This window comes from Arvicanthis niloticus, chromosome 7, assembly GCF_011762505.2.
Source record: "Arvicanthis niloticus isolate mArvNil1 chromosome 7, mArvNil1.pat.X, whole genome shotgun sequence".
NCBI classification, from domain to species: domain Eukaryota; kingdom Metazoa; phylum Chordata; class Mammalia; order Rodentia; family Muridae; genus Arvicanthis; species Arvicanthis niloticus.
Genome location: NC_047664.1, coordinates 34,074,656 through 34,090,325, shown reverse-complemented (window position 1 = coordinate 34,090,325; position 15,670 = coordinate 34,074,656). Strand labels below are relative to the sequence as shown.

The window sequence follows — 15,670 nt, the reverse complement described above, 5'->3', positions numbered from 1 at the left end:
TATTTCTTGTTTTATTTCAGGGTGTTCAGGGTTAGTTGGTGGGTCTCTCAGGTGCTCAGAGTAATGTCACAGGGACTTAGCCCAACAGGAGAGTCCTGATATTCTGCTTCAGTGCCCTCTCTCCTTTTCCCTTTTCTGGTTTTGCCAGAGGCCCCCTCTTGTGTGTTTTTGGAAGGAGAGACCCTGGTCAGATATGGCCAGGCAGATGCTGGTCAGTAGGTGGTGCTGTACCATTTCAGGCTTCATCTGTGTTCCAGCTGGAGGACCTGCATCATTGGGTATAGGCTGCTGACCTCTGTGGTGCTGTTTTCTGTTGGGGAGCTGTCCTGACTGCCCAGAGAAAGCAGAGCAAAGGCCAGGATGGGGAGTATATAGTCCACGTTTCCCTTTGGGATGTCAGATGCTGCTACAGGCTGGACTTGAAGGGGAACATTGGGGTCTGGGATGAATGCTGTGGTTCCTGGTGTCCTCTTTGGGTACCCCAGCACTGCCACTGTACTGCCTGGAGAGGAAGTCAGGAATGGGGGTCCACAGTCTATGTTTCCCCTCTGGCTCTGGGAGGCAGGAAGGGGGAAGTGGGAGCCGGAGATGAACCAGGTCTGATCCAACTGGGAGCAAGTGCCCACTACTGGGGGAGCAGAAGAAGATCAAAGCCTTCTTAGGGAGTCTTAGGTGTGGATCTTTTAGGAGAAGGCCTTCCCTGTGGTGATCTTTAATGAAGCAGCTTTCTTAGGTTATCCTTGCTGGTTTGTTTATATTACTTTATTGGGGGACATGTGTATACACACTTTATTCTGGGTGAACCAGAGATTATGTACCTCTTGGGGGAAGAGTGTGAGAATATTCAGGAAGGGAAGGTCATTGGCTGAAAGTTAAGGCTATTTAGACACCTCATTAGCATGGAGAATAACTTCAGGTGCCATAGCCCCTGACTACATGACTGAGTGTCCTTGGTCCTCTCCATTGGGTGTCATGGTTACATGTTGCAGAGCAGGTACAGAGACAGGTAGGAAATGATTTGACTCCTGCCTTTCTCGAATCTCAAATCTGCTGGAGTTTGAGCTTACTCAACTTTACCAGTTCTTGTACCTATTTGGTAGCACAATCCCGCATGCCCTACAGACCTCTGTGTCCTCTGGCTAGGGTTGGGGCTGGGAAGACCCAAAGTTTCTGTGCCATGGGAGACTCTTTTCCCTACCATACTCAGGTCTTGGCCTTAGAGAGTTCCTGGTGGATACCATGGCATTGCAGGTCTGGGTGGCATGAGCCTATGCCATGAGGACAGCAAGAAACAAGATCTGGGACCTTTCTATGGTTTCGAAGAAGGCCAGGGTGTGGAAGGCTGCCAGGTGAATGTGAGGCAGCTTTGTGACTCTTGGCATGCCCCTTGCCACCCAAGCAGCACCTGGAGATAAGATGCTATTTACTAGATGAGATAACCTTGTGGGTCCTGAACTGGTGAGATGTCTGCAGATGCCAGACCATCTGGTCCATACATAGGGGGTACATAGAATATTAGATGTTGTCTCAGGATTTCTGTTGCTGTGAAGAGACACAATGATCCTCATTAGCTCTCTATTATATCTATTATCTCTATTATATATATAACATATATATTATATATATTATGATCCTATGTTATGTCTCTATTATATTATGTCTCTATTATAAATGAAAATGTCTCTATTATATTATAAAAGAAAACATTTAATTGGGAATGACAGTTTCAGAGGTTTGGTCCATTATCATCATGGTGGGAAGCATGGTGGGATGCAGGCAGACATGGTGCTGGAGAAGGAGATGAGAATCCTACATCTTGATCCACAGGTAGCAGAAGGGACTGAGAGCCACACTGGGCATAGCTTGAACATATGAGAGCTCAAAGCCCACTCCCAAGGCTACACATTTCCTCCAAAAAGGCCATACCTCCCAATAGTACCACTCCCTATGGGACAACACATGAGTATGTAGGAGATTCCTTTTCAGACTACCACAGATGTGGTAGCCTGTTCTCACATGATGTTCTGGGGGCGGGATTGGTGAGGGTACAGCTCCACTGTTGTCTGCCTTGCTCCCCCTACTTGAACACTCCTGAGGCATATTTTGAAATGTACTGAAGAAACTCCATGGCTCTCCTCTGGGGAAGACACCTTCAGCCATCTCCTGATAGCTTCCCAGCCAGATGTGAGCCTGGAGCTGCTTTCTCTGGCCTCTCTGTACCTTTTGGGCACTATCACACAATCTCTCGTCCCCGTTTCTCTCTATGGGACTTCCTGAGAAGGAACACGAGAGGAGGAATAAATAGAGTTTAAGTGCTGGGGCTTGGTGGTATACATCTTTAATCCCAGCATAAAGAGACATTCAGATCTTTGTACATTTGAGGGCAGCCTGGTCTAGATAGCAAGTTCCAGACCAGCCAGAGCTATACAGCAAGGCCCTGTCTCAAAAGAACAGCAGCTACGTTGTGGCTGTGCCTGTTCATCAGACACAGAAAATGTCTCTGATGCCCACAGTACCAAGCATGCTGTGTCATGCTGACCCACCCCCCAGAGGCTCTGAGGGAGGCTGGAACTGAGACTCTTCAACATTTCTTTTTTCAGTAGGTGGCCAAGGGCTCTGGCGATGCTGGCACTCAACCATTCCTGCCATCCTCTCGGGTGGCTTCCTTCTTCTGCCTGGCACTCTCAGTGGCTTTGAATCTGAGAACTGTCACTCAGACTGTGCTCACTGGCAAAGCGGCCACTTGAGCTTAGGGGCTGTGGGTGTCAGGAATATGGTGAGGAACTACTAGCCTGGCCGTGGCACCCATGGTCATGTTTTCCACAATTAGACTTTCCAATTTTGCTTTTCTCTGCCTTGGCAGTGATAAGGCATGGAACACAGGCATTTTCTTCTTAATACTGAGGGGGTCATTTACCTTGCATCTACTGTTGCCAGTCCTACGTTGCCCAGCTATTTGGCTCTTCCAGGAAGTGAACCACACCCCCAATCTGAGATGTAGAACCCAGGATCCAGGATGATCGGTCTCCCTTTTCCATCTACCCTGTTTCTCTTTTTCTTTGCATAACCCTCCCCTCTCCCTCTTTTTTCTTTTCTCTTTTGCAGTTCTAGGGCTTGAACCTAGCTCCTCATGTGTGCTAGGCAAGTGGTCTACCATGGCACCCACCATTATTACTGCTGAAATCTACTGAACCCACGCTGAGCCAGGCCACACCGAGGACTTCATGCTCATTTGCGTATTGCTATGCATGCAAGCTTCTTGCATCTGGAGCTGCGTTGGACTGATTGATCTCTGCACCCACATCCACACCTCTCCCCTCCCAACCTTCTACTTCACTCAGCAACCTTTCTATAGGTTTGCCTCAAATCAGACATCAGTGAACATGGAATGCATCCAACCAGGAGGAAAGCTGTCTGTGTACCTTAGCATCCATATGCCTCCGCTCTAAATATTTGTTTTGCAGGCTGTGAAAAAGCCCCTGTTGCATGGCTGTGCTAACTGCTGGTCAGGAGCAATGGAGACAAGACGCAAGAGCACTCTGCTTGCACTCAGTGTGGATGCTGTGCTGTCAACATGGCATGTTCATGGAAGTCTCTTTGATGTGGGGACCTGCTGTGCTGTAGAACTATTTTAGCTTCATAATTGGAGGACTGAGTTCTCTGTCAAGGTATTAGCAACTCAATACCTATTAGATACAAGCAACCAGATGCCTGGGAAGTAGGCTTGTTTTCAGTTATCTAGCCTTAAGTAAACAGCACATGGGACAGTAGGGAGATGAGTCCCTTGTCATTGTCCTTGCTCCCAAGACATCCTTCTCAGAGCCTTAGAGATGATGCAGGTAACAGATGAGGGTGTTCCCTGAAGAGGCAGGAGAAGGGGTCCTGCAGAGGAGGGTTAGGTCCACTCTGTATCATTCACCATAGAAGCAGTTGTACTTCAGCTGACCTTCAGTGGAGGATGGGAATAGGAACAGAGGAACAGCTGCAAAATGTCACAGCCTCAAAAGAGCTCTGGGGCTGGAAATTCTGAGATGTAAGGGAAGTCAGCAGATCATAATCATTATGGATGGTTTGAGCAGATCTAATTCAGAGACTGAGAGATTAACTTAAACATACTCAAAGAAGAAAGAGTGCGCAGGCTTTTAATAACAGACAATAAGGTTGGTCTTATATGTATTTTATTATCTACCTATCTATCCATTCATCTATTCATCTTCCAGCTTTCCATCAAAGTAACAAGATACAGGAGCTAATCACTTTATAAAGAAAAAAAAAAGTTCATGTTTTTGGATCATGGTTATTTGTCACAGTGGCAGCCTAGTAAAGCACGTCAGGACAGTGTGACAGAGGTTCTGGCAACAGGACAGAGAAGAGGAAGAAGCCAGGGTTCTGACAGCCCCTTTGAGGGCAATGCCCCAGTGACCTGACTTCCTTTATTGGACACTATCTCCTAAAGGTTCCACTATCCTTCCACTAGTGCTACAGGCTGAGAGAGAAGCTTTGAACACATGGGCGTGTGGGGGGAATCCAGCCTCATTCTTTCCTTCCTTTCTTTCTCAGGAATATCCACGTTTTTAATATTCATGTGAAACGGATAACAGTGGAAGCCATGTCAGCTATGCTTTTGCACTGAAAAAAAAATTAAAAGAAAAAATAACTTCTGTAGTTTTGGTAAGAGAGGTAGTAAGGATGGAAGCCATAAACTATGAATTTATAACAATAAAAAGCAGAGTGGGCACAGGGAGATGGGGAGAAGGGTGGATCAAAAAGACAGAATATGTAGGAAATCCATGAGGAAACCTAATCTATCTCAAGTAAAGAAAGGACAACAACAAGAGAACCATTTATACGTCAGAATCCACTGAAGTATGTATATATATATATACACAGAGAGAGAGAGACACACACACACGCACAGAGCGATAGCGAGAGTGAGACATACACAGACATACATACACAGACATACACACACAGACCCAGATAGACAGACACACACACAGACACAGACACAGAAACAGACATAAAGAGACATACATACACAGACATACACAGACCTAGACAGACAGACATGCAGAGACATACAGAGAGAGAGAGACACAGACACACACACAGATAGACATAGAGACAGACATACACACAAACACAGAGAGACACACACAGAGACAGACAGACAGACACACACACACACACACATAAACACAAACACAGAGACACACACAGAGACAGACAGACAGACACACACATAAACACATACACACATAAACACAAACACAGAGACACAGACACACACACACACACAGACACACAGACACAGACACACACACACACACACACACACACACACACACACACACACACGACAGGGGCAAGGAGGCAAAGCTTGTGGCCTCAGCATGACCCTGTGTGACATGGTCTACTTGATTGATGGAAACATGGAGATTGTCTTACCGCTGGCTTATGGACTGAATAAAGAAAATGCTGAGATGTTTCCTGGGGAGAACTCCATAACAGCCCCCCATGTGGGCACCTCAGTTGCAATCAGGATGCATGAAAAGCTAAATAAAAGTATGTGAGTAACTCAACAACAACAACAAAATAGTAAAGAAACTCCCCAAAGAATAGGAGGAAATAAATTACGATAAAGTGACGAAATGGGAAAGAACGAGACCTGGTCAGGGAAACACACTTCTGTAGGTAGAGCGAGAATGAGGTCAGCAAGGCTGCTCGCTGGGGGCCGGTGCGTCATTGACTTACCACCAAGCTTTATCTCGAACCCACAGGATGGAAGGAGAGAATATGGTCTCCACATGTAAATTACTGAGTGTGTGTGTGTGTGTGTGTGTGAGAGAGAGAGAGAGAGAGAGAGAGAGAGAGAGAGAGAGAGAGAGAGAGAGAGAGAGAGAACACAGCAAGAAAGTACATAGTAAAACAAAAGCAAAACTGGGAGCCCGAACAGAATAATAACCCCAGAAAACCTCAGAGATTTCCTTAAAGATTGACTTCTAAAATGGCAACAGGAGACAGGTGGGGCACACACTTGTGGTCACAGCGCTTGGGAGGCTTAGGCAGGGCAGTCGACGAGGTGCTCAAGACCAGTCAGGGCTACCACCTCCGCAGCACAGAAACTGCCCCGCAGACCTCCAGGAGGGAGACCATTCATAACCTTTGAAAACCGAGGGAATGGCTAGAACTGTGGCTACAACTGGAGTCCAAAGCTGACAGAAGTGGATTCTGAGATCTGAGATCTACGTCCTGGCTGAGGGATAAGGAACCACGAGAGAATCCAGCCCCTCTACTGCCAGTCATTCCCTGGGGGCAGCCCCAGGGGACGCTAGCAGTCTCTTGTCTGGGGAGCAGACCCTGGAAGGGGCCCACTGGTTGAAGTGAGTCTGCAAAGCAGTTTAGGAGAGTCTAAACTGCAGATTTACAACCTTCTACTTGCTTAAGCCTTTCCATAAATGGTATCCTTCAGTCTGTAGGATTTCTTAGAGAGACACCAAGAAGGCAGACTGGGACATAGCTTTCACAGAGGCTTTGGCAGAGACGAGAATGGCCAGGTTGAGTGTTGTGTCTGAAGAGATGTGTGTGTGTGCTTGTGTGTGTGTGTTTGTGTGTGTGTGTTGGGGGAAGGGCCAGACACCGGAACAGGATGGTGGCAGCTTCTGTAGCTAGAAATTGAAACATTTCCCCGACAACAATGGAGAAGCTGCTGAAGGAGAAATGTGGACATCCAGCCCTTGAAACACACAGCGACTGCTTCCTGAGTGCCCGTTCCCTCCTAGGAGCCAACTTGGAGATTGGCACATCCTGTGACCCACAGGTCTGCACCCTCTGAGGTGGCTGCGCTTCCGTGATCTTTTGCAGAGGGAACTAAGGCCCTGGCACGGTTCGGTTATGTTCCCAACGCCACACATTAGCACTGTGGAGACGGTTAGAACACCAGCCTGCCTGCATCTTTAGGCCACATCCACAGCTTGAATCAGGCTCCGCCTCCCCGCCCCTCCCTCTGGGACTCTGCTGTGCCTTGATAGCTCTTGATTTATGGTGCGTGGCTCCTCCAGGCTCCTCGTCACAGAAGTTGTGATGAATTAAATCATGTGTTGGGAAACTTCCAGCCACTCCTAAAAGTTATAAAAAGTCAAACCTTTTCTTAGTTCTGGGAGTTTAGTCCTGAGAGACTTCTGAGGGGGATTTGTTCAGGGAGATTGCTTTGAAGAAGCTCCTCTGGCCCTTCCTTGCTATCCCAACCTTTTCATGCTGCTGCTCTGTCTCTGTCTCTCTGTGTCTCTGTGTCTCTGTGTCTCTGTTTCTGTCTCTCTATTTCTCTCTCTGTCTTTCTCTGTTTTTCTGTCTTCCCCACCTCCTCTCTCATTTAAGCCCCTTTCCATATATTAAAGGGAAGTCTAACCTTCCACTTAGCACACCATCATGTATAGATCTTCATATAATGTATTGCTTCTATATAATTACCCCCACCCAATATACACTCTGAGGCCTCCTCCTTCTAATAAACCTCACAGTAGACTGTAGGAACTGTGCCAGTTTCCTTTGTTGACTGGCGGTGGCTGCCTTGCTTCTTTTATTACATAGAACACATTAACCATGGAATTATATGACCCTAACACTGGTGCTTTGAACCAGCCCCTTGTTGATTTGGACATGAGAGCATTGTAGCATCTGAATTGACCCAGCCTACTTATCCTTGCTTCTGCCTGGCTCTCTGTCTTGCAGAGACATTTTCCACAGTAGTAAAGGGGTCCTGTCCTTGACAAGGGTTGTCTTTGAGTCTCTGGGAACTTATTGGGGTGTACACCTGAATGTTTTCTCTCATCTGGTCTCACATCTGAAAAACAGAGAACCTTCAAAGGGTTGCACCTTTATCATTCATGCCTAGTGGGGACACCAAAGTATAGGTGATGAGACCTGTCATAGGCCACCTGAGAGAGGGACAATCAGAGCCTGTCCACATTCTTGCTTCTACCACTCTGTCCCCAAATCCTGATCTATTTATGATGTTTTTCTTCCTTTTGTGGTGGTTTTGAATGAGAATGGCCCCCTAGATTCATATGCTTGAATGCCTGATCCCTAGTTAATGAAACTCTTTGGGAAGGATTGGGAGGTGTGTCACTGGAAGTGGACTTTGAGGTTTCAAAAGCCCACACCAGGCTCAGTTTCTCTCTGTCTCTCTCATCCTGCCTGTGTTGCCATACACCTTGCCTTCTATAAGTGTAGTAAGCCCCTAATTAGATGCTTTTTTTTTTAAAAATAAGAGTTGCCTTGACATGGCCTTCATAGTAACAGAACAATAACTAAGACAGAATTTGGTACCTGGAGTTGGATATTGCTGTGACAGGTTTGACTATGCTGTTTTTTGGAAAAATATGGAAGACTTTGAGACTTTGGGCTAGAAAAATAGTTGAATGTTTTAAGCAGGACTTAAATAGGCCATCCTAGTAGAATCTTGGAAGACTTAAAAGCAATTTAGAGTATGGAGGCCCAGCTCAAGAAGTTTCAGAGGGGGTGACCATTGCCAAGTGGCCTAAGGACAGACTATTCTTGCCATACTTTTGAAAAAAAATGTGGCTGCTTTCTGCTCTTGTCCAAAAACTTTGCCTGAGGTTAAATTATAGAGTTTTAGATTAATATAATTGGCAGAGGAGATTTCAAGATAGCCTAGTTTTGACTGGTGGTTTGGATGGGAATGGCCCCCAAAGACTCATGTGTTTGAATGGTTAGTTCATAGGGAGTGACACTATTAGGGGGTGTGGCCTTGTTATAGTAGGTATGGCTTTGTTTGTGTCACTAGGGGGTGGGCTTTGAGTTCTCAGAAGTTCAAAACCAGGCCTTGTAGCTCACAGTTTCTCTTCCTTCTGCCTGCTGGTCTGGATGTAGAACTCCCAGCTCCTTCTCCAGCACCATGGCTGCCTGCATGTTGTCATGCTTCCCACATGACAATAATGGACTAAACCTCTGAAACAGTAAGCCAGCCCCAATTAAATGTTTTTTTTTTATAAGAATTGTTCTGGTCACGGTGCCTCTTCACAGCAGTAGAAACCTCTAACTATGACACATGGTTATTAGTGATCTTATTAATGACCTTATGTCCTTTCTTATGAATGATCTACAATAAAAAGTTGGGGCAAAAAGAAATACAAAATGCTCCCTTTGAGGAGAAAAGGAACACCGGGAAATGTGATGCTGGATCCAAATTTATGCTCAAAAGGATGAGAAGGTTGAAGAAAAGCCTGATGCTAAATGGAATAAAGGGAGTAGTGACCTCAGGCAAGACCCCATCCAGCTAATCCTGACATCTGTGAAAAGAGAATCCTGGAGTGATTTCCTCCACCTAACCACCACCATGTGTTTAAAGATCATGGAAAAGGTACTTATCCGTCAATCTGCTTGCAGGTTTGTCCAGCACTCTCATGGAGGCTTCTGTTCTTGCTGTGTGGCTGGGTTTAAATCCTTGTTCATTGAGTTTTTGAAAAACTCCTGTTTGGTTATTATGTTTGCCACTTTTCTTACTGCTTTGATGCAATTCCTGGCAGGAAGGCTGTGGTGGTTTGATTGAGAAATGTCCCTATCGGTTTGAGTATTTGAATGTTTCCCAGTTGGTGGCACTGTTCAGGGAGATGGTGTGGCCTAGCTAGAGGAAGTACATCACTTGGGGCATGCTTTGAGCTTATATGGGCTTGCTTTTTTTCCCATTCACCGTTTCTGCTTTTGCTTGAGGTTGACAATATGATTTCTCAGCTCCCTGCTTCTGTTACTGCATGCTTCTTGCTGCATTTTTTTTTTTTTTTTTTTTTTTAAAAAGGTTGTCAAACCTTTAGAAAATAGAAGGAGGTGTGGCTTACATGGTCAGCAGGCCTTAGGGGTTTTTACAGCCTGGTCTTATCTCTGCCATCCTGGATTGTAGGTTCCTCAAAACTCCTTCTTCCTCAAGTTACTTTTGGTCATGGCGTTTTATCACAGCAACAGAAAAATAATCAATACAGACGGCTTATTTGGGTGTACGGTTTTAGAAGGGACACAGTCCATCAAGTAGGAAGTCATAGTGATTGGAGCATGGGACACATGTGGTCACATTATGTTCACAGGCAGGAAACATCAGCAGACAGTAAAGCCAGGCTGTAAACACCCCCCAGGCCTGCTGACCCTGTGAGTCACATCTTCTATTTGATAAAGGTTTCACAACCTTTTAAAACAGTGCCACCTGTTGGAGACCAAGTGTTCAAACACAGAAGCCCACGCCCACGGGGAATGCTTTACATGTAAACCATAGTAGTTGTTATTCATAGCTTGCTTTGTGGTGTGTTATAAAAGGCATGAGGTCAGTCTAATTTTTTCCTATAAATTTGTTTGCTTTTTGTGACTGGAGGCCACAAGATTTTATCTTCATCCTTAATAGTGGTATTTAGTTAAGTGTTTATGAATGCTACTAAATAATTTATGAAAATACGTCTTGACTTTAGTTGGAGGACACCGGCCTCCAATGATAGCTTTAAACCCAGGTCAAACAGCTAGCCACAGTTAATCTTGGAGCATCACAAAAGATAACAAGCAGATCTGAACCTGAGAGAGATGTTTGTGGGGAAGGTAGCAGATGGAGGGGGTGGTTGGGAGGTGGAGGGTGAGAGAGAGAGCAGTCAGTATACAACGTGCACACACATAAAATGAAAAAAAAATGCTATTTAAAAAAGATATGTCTTGAAGCAGTTGTTTTGGGTTAATCTTATTTCTTACAAACTCTCATGTCTCCTCTGATTTATGGAATTTTTTAGATTATGGTTTGAATATTTTTAGCTTCTTCAGGGACTGCAGAAGCATGGGTATTATTCCTCCTTTGTCTGGCTTCTATCTCTACTTCTTCCTGTCTGGCCCCTTTCATCTCTCTCATCATGCTATTTTATTTATGTTTTAGGTTCTTCTGGCTTCTTCACTGCCGTTCTCTGAGAGCCTTTATTAAAATTGCATTTGAGCCCATCCTGCTCTCGCTGATTTCCGATTTATTTTTCAGCTATAAGGTAATTTTAAAATTTCCCTTCCATTTCTCTTCTGAGTCCCATGAATTCTTTTCTTGTTTTGTCCAGCTTTGCTGTTGATATTTAAATCTCAGACGCTATGGTTTTTCCCCTCATTCTTTAGGATGGCTTTCTAGAAGACTTGGTTTATGTATTTGCAGAGTAGCAATACATTTATCAGAAAGATTTTAAACTATGTCTACTGATCCATTTCTAGAAAAGATTGTTGTCATTTACGGAATGATGTTTGTGGAAAGAAACCGTACAATTACCACTCTGTGCAGTTTGCTACTAGACTGCCTGAGGGGTTGGTTGTGGTTTTTGTTGTTCCTGTGTTTCACCAATTAATGGCCCCAGAGATGGTTTCCTGTTTTCTTGCATTGTAAGACTGTTATTGGTCTGTTCACCAATAGCCTGGCTGGTCTTCTATGGTCTCATAGTCATGGAATAGGTTCTCAGTGAACAGTCAGTGGGACTGAAGGATGGAATAGCCTTCCCTTCTTAGAGGGCACTTTCAAATAACTGTTCACTAGAGACTACTGTGTGTATTTCAGAGAAAAAAATTAGAGGGGATTCATGTGCAAGATTTGTTTTTTCACTATGTAGCCCTCACTGCAGTAAAGCCGCACAGTCTTTCTGCCTCAGCCTCTAAAATTCTGGACACTTATCACCCGGATTAGACTTTAAAAAAACTGTATTTAATTATTTTCGGAGTGTAGACTTACAGCTTTTCTGATTCAGTTTTTTTCAAAGGCGGGAGTGTGAGTTTTCTTCACTTGATTTGTACAATGTTTCTTCCTCATTTTTTTTTTTTTTTTTTTTTTTTTTTTTTTAGCCTCAGCTCTCTGTGGGCTTATTTTTCCTGATTTATTTTTGCAATACTGGAATATTCTGTAGGATTTTCAATGAACAATGAAGCTTCCTGTCAGCCTGTCATTGTACCAGTGCTTGGATCAGGGTGCTTGGGTTTTGGAGGTGGGAGGTGATGTAGTCCAGATTTTTTGGTTTCCTTTGTGTAAGGAGCGGGCCCTTAACAGGACCGACTCCATCTTGTAATAGGAAAGAAAACAGGTTTTGAAGTGAAGTTGTTTTGAAGTGCTGTGGTAACCAGAAGTTGTTTTGAAACTTTATGAATCAAAATATTTATGCACAAAACCAAGTTGTTTTGAATAAGTGTGATAACCAGGTGTAATGGAGTCAGAGCCCGGTGATAACCAGACGCAAATGGTTATCGGCCACACACGTCAGCAGTGACATCAAATCTGGCATAAAAAGAGGAGCCCAATCGGAGCACAACATCACACACTGTAGCCATGACCGCCTAACATGATCCTCCGACCATGCGCCTCAACACCCGACGCCTCCTCCTTCACAGTCAAGCACCCTACGAGGTCAAAATAGCTGGAAGCCGCAGCCCGCGACCACCTTCCTGGACTCCGGACCCGAACTTGAAACTATCATAAGGACTCAGGTCATATAACCCATGAATGAACGATGTACTTGTTGCTGTGCTTATTTCTTTGGTAATTAGTAATTTATTATTTGTGTTTGATAGAGATGATACGTGGAATGAATAAGAAATGTGGCAATACCTTGTTGTGGCAATAGCCTTAGCACTGGTGATGATATATTGTTTGCTGTGCGTCATTAAAGAGCAATTGAATGTCAAACCCTCCGTCTCTGGTGTACTCTCTTCCCTTTCATGGAGCTGATAATTTCACCGTCAATGCAGCATACGATCCCCGAGCAGAGAAGGATTTGTTGCGAGGATACTACAACCTTGCTGTGACCTGCTCTCGACACTTTGTCACGTGGGGTCTTACATCTCTGTTTTTCATTTTTCCTTCCATTGCTCAATATTATTTCTTTCTTTTTAAATAATAAAAACAATTACCAGTGCTGGAGCCACGGAGATTGCTAAGCCCAGAGCATGCTGCCACTCTCTGGTCGCCCCCTGACCCCCATTGTGCACTAGCAGACCCAAAGGATTCAAAGTCCAAGATGGCAACCCCCAAGGACCAGCTGATTATGAATCTTCTTAAGGAAGAACAGACCCCCACCCCAGAACAAGATTACAGGATTGGGGTTGGTGCTGTTGGCATGGCTTGTGCCATCAGTATCTTAATGAAGGACTTGGCAGATGAGCTTGCCCTTGTTGATGTCATGGAAGACAAGCTGAAGGGAGAGATGATAGATCTTCACTTTTCCTTAGAACAACAAAATTGTCTCCGGCAAAGACTATAGTGTCACTGCAAACTCTAAATTGGTCATTATCACAGATGGGGGCCGTCAGCAGGAAGGAGAGAGCTGACTTAATTTGGTCCATTGAAATGAGAAAATCTTCAAGTTCACCATTACCCATACTGTGAAGCACAGTCCATGCTGCAAGCTGCTTATTGCCTCAAATCCTGTGGATTTCCTGACCTACGTGGCTCAGAAAATCAGTGGCTTTCCCAAAAGCCGAGTTATTGGAAGTGGCTGCAATCTGGATTCACCTCTGTTCCGTTACCCGATGGGAGAAAGGCTGGGAGTTCACCCGCTGAGCTGTCATGAGTGGGTCTTGGGAGACCATGGCGACTCTAGTGTGCCTGTGTGGCGTGGTGTGAACGTTGCCGGCGTCTCCCTGAAGACTCTGAACCCAGAACTGCTGATGCAGATAAGGAGCAGTGGAAGGATGTTCACAAGCAGGGGGTGGATGGTGCCTCTGAGGTGATCAAGCCGAGAGGTTACACATCCTGGGCCATCGGCCTCTCTGTGGCAGACTTGGCCGAGAGCATGATGAAGAACCTTAGGCGGGTGCATCCTGTTTCCACCACGATTAAGGGGCTCTATGGACTCAATGATGATGTCTTCCTCAGTGTCCCAATCTCAGATGTTGTGAAGCTGACTCTGAAACCTGAAGAGGAGGCCCACCTGAAGAAAAGTAGCGATATCTTCTGGGGAATCCAGAGGGAGCTGCAGTTCTAAAGTCTTCCTAGTGTCCTAGCACTTCACTGTCCAGGCTGCAGCAGGGTTTCTATGGAGACCACACACTGTATCCTTCTCATCTAAGCTGTGGTTCGTACAGTTGTGTTAAGGTGGTCTGAGGGGAAATCCTCAGTTCCCACAGCTCTACTCTGTTGACAAGTGGTACTTGTGTAGTGGTAACCTGGTTAGTGTGACAGCCCCACTGACTCTGAGACACAGTCCCAGCTGTGTGCAGGCTTCGATTATCCTGTGAGCCTGCTGTGTTGCTGTGATGCACACCCTCACCAAACAAGCCTAGGCCAACGAGTTCCCAGTTAGTCATAACCTGGCTCCAGTGTGTAAGTTCATTATGCATATCTTATGCATAAATGTTCTATAGGATATTGTATGTATTATATGTGTCTGTAGTGTACATTGCAATATAATGTGAAATATAAGATCTGTATATGGATAATGGAACCAACTGCCCAAGTGTCATGTCAATGAAAACTGCAAATAAATCTTGTACAGTCAAAAAAAAATCCCTCAATTACTTTCACTTACTTATTCTTGTATGGATGGAGGCAAGGGTGGTGGTGTGCCACAGTACTGGGGCGGTTATGGGTGTCACTTTTCTCCTTCCATCAGGGGAGCTCCAGGGTCATCAGACTTGGCACCAGCTGCCTTTACTTGCTGGGCCATCTCTCCAGTCTACACATTGTTTAATTTTCTGTTCTTCTTCTTCTTTTTTTTTTTTCAAGATAGGGTTTCTCTGTGTAGCTCTGACTGTCCTGGAGCTCACTATGTAGACCAAGCTGGCCTTGAACTCAGAGATCTGCCTGTCTCTGCCTCCCTGTGTGCCACTATGCTTAGCTTCATTTTCAGAGCCCTTCTTTATTATTGCAGCTTCCTTCCTCAGAAGCCAAGTGTTTACAGTACACTCCCTTGTGTCCTGGTTGCATCCACTCTCAGTCCCAACCAGTGGGGCCACACACTGAGATTCTGTTTCAAGACCAAAAACAAGACCAAGAACAAACTGGAATTCCTCTGCTGATTGTGGTGTAATGGTTTCCTTTGAGGTCAAAACCTTTCATCCTGCAGGAAAATCCTTAAGCAGGAAGGAAAACAACTCAAAATAGCTTCAGGAAGTCCCTGAAACTAACCAGATTCAGGAGGCCCCACCCTGCCAGAGTAAGGAATAAAAAAGCTCAGAGTTCCTCTCGGAAGATCAGAGCCAAGTTACAAGGAAGATGCTCAGACCAGACCAATTGCCTTGACACAGAAACCGGCTGAGCTGCCTGCAGGCTGTGCAGTGTGCTCCAGGACTGTCACCTGTGTTCTCATCAATGCTGGGGTGGGCCGTGGTGATGTAGCGATCATCTCTACTCTCATAAGTAACCCCTCACTCAAACACATGTAAGTAACCCCAACGGAACTCATTAGTTCACCCAGTTGGGCTTTGGTGGTCTGTCATGGGTTCCCTATTGGGTGAGTAGATCTCCCCAGGAAAAGTTTTGTCTTGCGATGTTTATTGGAAAAGGAACACGACTAAAAATTGATTGATGTTAAGAGAATATACCACATGGAACTCAGCTCCATAACCAGGAAACAAATTACTCAAGTAAAAGCTGGGCAAAGGAGCTGGACATGATGCTACACATCTGTAATCTCAGTACTGGAGAGATTGAGGCAGGAAGGTC

General features: G+C 45.2%; 1 pseudogene; it reads left to right on the top strand.

The window, feature by feature from the left end:
• Positions 1-13,025: 13,025 nt before the first annotated feature.
• LOC117712877 (L-lactate dehydrogenase A chain pseudogene) lies at positions 13,026-14,353 on the top strand (annotated as a pseudogene).
• Positions 14,354-15,670: the final 1,317 nt, after the last annotated feature.